The following is a 3,568-nucleotide window of genomic DNA, read 5'->3' as shown; positions in this document are numbered from 1 at the left end:
ACAGGGTTCCAGGTTAATTAATTTGACAGACAGACCCCATTGTGCCTAGTGTCAGCCCAAAAGGAAACCTTATTGCCTCTTGTCCTGAAGGTTGACTTTTTATTGTTCCTTGATTCGTCGTTCCTGAAAGGAGCGCACAGTGCCAGCCCTGTAATTGACTTGAAGAAGACTGCATTGAGCAGACGTGTTATTGAATGCTTGAAACAAAAGCTCCGGTCGCTCATAGGAGCCCGTAATTTATCTAGTGGGATGCATTGAAATGTAGTGCCCCCCTGGCATATGGAAACCATGGCTGTATTTGTTTGTCTGGTCAGCTATATATTGAACACCCACTTCTTCTTCTCAGTCCTCCATGCTTGTTGCTTTCTACTTCATCCTATGATGAAATTGCAATGGAATTTATCCGAGTGTGTGTGTGTGTGTGTGTGTGTGTTTGTGCACACGTGATTGTGTCTCTGTGTGGAAGTGAGGAAGGCAGAAAGAGAGAAGATCCAAACCGAAGTGTAATCTCACTCTAAATCACACCGCCTCCCCGGGGGAAAAGCCCCTCTTCCTGGGGTTAGTCAGTGAATTAAATCACGGTGAGGGCCCCATTTTTCAAAAGTAACCTTTCCGTTGACAGTGTAAGTGGGAGTCAGGCTCTCACTGTAGAGTCCGAGCAGTGGAATTAGTGTCTTGCGTGGCGACACCAGTCTCTCAGGGTGTCATTTGTAGGGGGCTGTTGCTGCATTTTTCCAGGCCTGCCTGCCTGTCTCAGTGTGCTCACAGTGGAGGAGGCCATCTGCCTCCCTCCCCTCTCGCATCCCTCATTTCTCTCCTCAGCAGTCTCTTTCCAGCCGTTCCCACACAGTTTCCTTAAATGTATTTTTGGTGCATCTCATGAATTTTGGCCCTGATGTGCAATTTGTGCACCCAAAAACCCACATTAACATGCCTGGACTTGGACATGAACGAAAGATATTCATGCAATCAGTGTGGCTAATGGGGATAAATACACTACATGGCAGGATTAGGCTTGAATTAATCTCTATTCAACTTAATTAATTAGAAATTTGTCCATCCAAGCCTGTAATGTCAATAGGACATGTTTCAATTAGAGCGACATCGCCTTTTCTAATCTTTTAATTGAACAGAAACGAATGGCGCGAACATGTTCATAAAATGGGATTCTATGCCTCATAATCATTTTCACGATAAAGCAACTCTCAGAGGCTGTTTATTACTCAAAGATCAAGCAACTTAACTGATTTATCCCATAATCCATTTGCTCTTTCCTATTTGACTGTTTCCCAGAGTGCCACTGTAATTCTCCAACAATGGCAGCCCTGTGGATGCTATTGTCGGATGTGTGATGGCTGCTTTAGAAGTGGTCAGTTTCTAAGGTTACTTGAAAATGAAGGCTTATGCATGAATTATGTATCTACAGCATGCTCAGTCTGCACCTTTCTCACACTGTAAACCAGCTGAACAAATTCAGCAGTCATTAGTGCAGCCCTTTTTAATCCTTTTAGATCACACCCCTAGTTATATTGTATACCTATTTAACAATATATGTCCCTCTTTGTATTTTGATATGTAAATCGTGGAAAATCCAATCATCTTCCTGTAAAACAAAATATGATGCATGCTTACATAAGCTAGAACTAACCAATTTCAACCAATGTGCAATACCTACTTCTTATGTGCAATGGTGTACATGCAATGTTTCTAATATTTGCTCTTGCTTCATATTTGCGTCTATATTTTATACTTCCTTCTGTTTGTATTCCTTGTTTACATATTCTTATTGTTTTTATTGATGCTCTATATTTGCTATCCACTTTTCTGCTGTAATACTGCAGATATTCCCGTTATGGTACTAATAAAGCAATATCTTATCCTATCTTACCTAAGTATAATGACAATAACCTGTCAGTTAGTCTTCAACTTTTAGAGGTGCCGAGCTGATGATAAGATTCATTATTTTGCTAACTAGCAACTGTATGGTATATCAGTGTATCTTCCAAGACGTTCAACCCCTCGAACCTTGTTCTGTTTCCCCAAAATACCATGGTTATAGTCCTGCTGTCTAGAATTTATTCACTTTAGGGAAAAGTGTTAACAGTGACAGCAGATTATGCACCAGGCATTTTTCAGTGGGCTGCTTCAGCAGCCAACTATAAGGAGGATACAATGAGATGGGGACAAGGCCTTACTGATTAATCTTACCATACAAAAGCACAATTTTGTAACTTGTATTTTATGGAGAAAATGCTTTCTGGTTTTCCCTCCAATGTCCTCTGACAGCTTCAACTCTGGGTCAGAGTTTTGTCTAACTTAGCTGCTGTTAGAGGGCAACAGAAGTGAGCCACCACACAGCCACCTTTCAGTGTAAACACGGCTGGAGTGAGACTGAGCCTCCGAGACTCACAAAGACTACAGTATCAAGGTCATTTAACTAGTTTTCTGATGGAAAGGTAGCTTTACTTTAACTAGCCTGGTTGCTTTGTTCACTGGGAGCTCCCAGTCTGGGAAGGGTCAGCGAGGTCATTAGACTTCTGTCTGTAGCTGTATGGTTGGAGGAGACGCTATTGACTACTGTGACAAGTCCCTTTTTTTTTAGCAGGAAACACGAAAATTTGCAGAAACAAATAGAGAGGCGAAGTCCCTCCCCTTCTGGTGGACCACCATGGGACATGGGGAAAAAACATTTATAGCAGTCAGTGGAGAGAAGCAATTATTTTTTGATCTCGTTTGAATTTTGGCACAAATATGTTTGTCAATTTAAAAGAAAATTTTACATGGAAAGAAAGATGCAGTATGTCATAAAACTGTTGTATATCATTACAAAGACTACAAATGCAGAAGTGACATTTGACTTTCTGCCCCAAAAAGCTAACATTACGACTAAAGCCACATTGTCTATGTGTTTTCATACCAGTATGTATGTATGTAGTCTCACGAGTGATGGTTCTTAGTCGTTCTTGTTCTTCCCAGCTAATAGGAGAAGCAGGAGTTGCTGCATAGAATACATCAAGTAAAATAACGTTACAAGTGGCAGCAATGCTGGTGTCGATGACGTATATTAATGCAAGACAAGAGACAGAGCAGTTTTACACAAGACTAAACTAAACTACGACAAACCTACCACAAACTGCAACTTTAATGTCTTGCAAAATTATGTATTCAATTGTCAAACATAATGTAATTTGTGACACAGTTCAATTGGGAACACAAAATTATTTGTCTCATGCCATTGACCATGTTCACACCGCGGACAGAGACTCAAATGTTGTACTGCAGTGTTCCAGGTTCTAAGTTGTTAAAAGTATACAAACCTGACAAATTGTTATCATTTTGCTAACTCCTGAGTGATCAACAACTGAAAAGATGGATAGTGAAAATCTGTAGATACATCAGACCATATTGCAAGTTAAAACAACATAGCTAAAACAACAGCTAACATTAGCATTAACCACTTCATAGTTAACTGTTTGATAGTGTTAAATGACACAAAAGGCACAAATTAATTCTTCGGTTGATATTTCTGACTTAATTTACATCTTTCCTCTTGTATCATGTATCATAA

Source organism: Lutjanus erythropterus, chromosome 6 (genome assembly GCF_056507025.1).
Source record: "Lutjanus erythropterus isolate fLutEry1 chromosome 6, fLutEry1.hap2, whole genome shotgun sequence".
NCBI lineage: Eukaryota > Metazoa > Chordata > Actinopteri > Lutjaniformes > Lutjanidae > Lutjanus > Lutjanus erythropterus.
The sequence above is the reverse complement of the archived record's forward strand: the minus strand, read 5'-3'. Positions refer to the sequence as shown.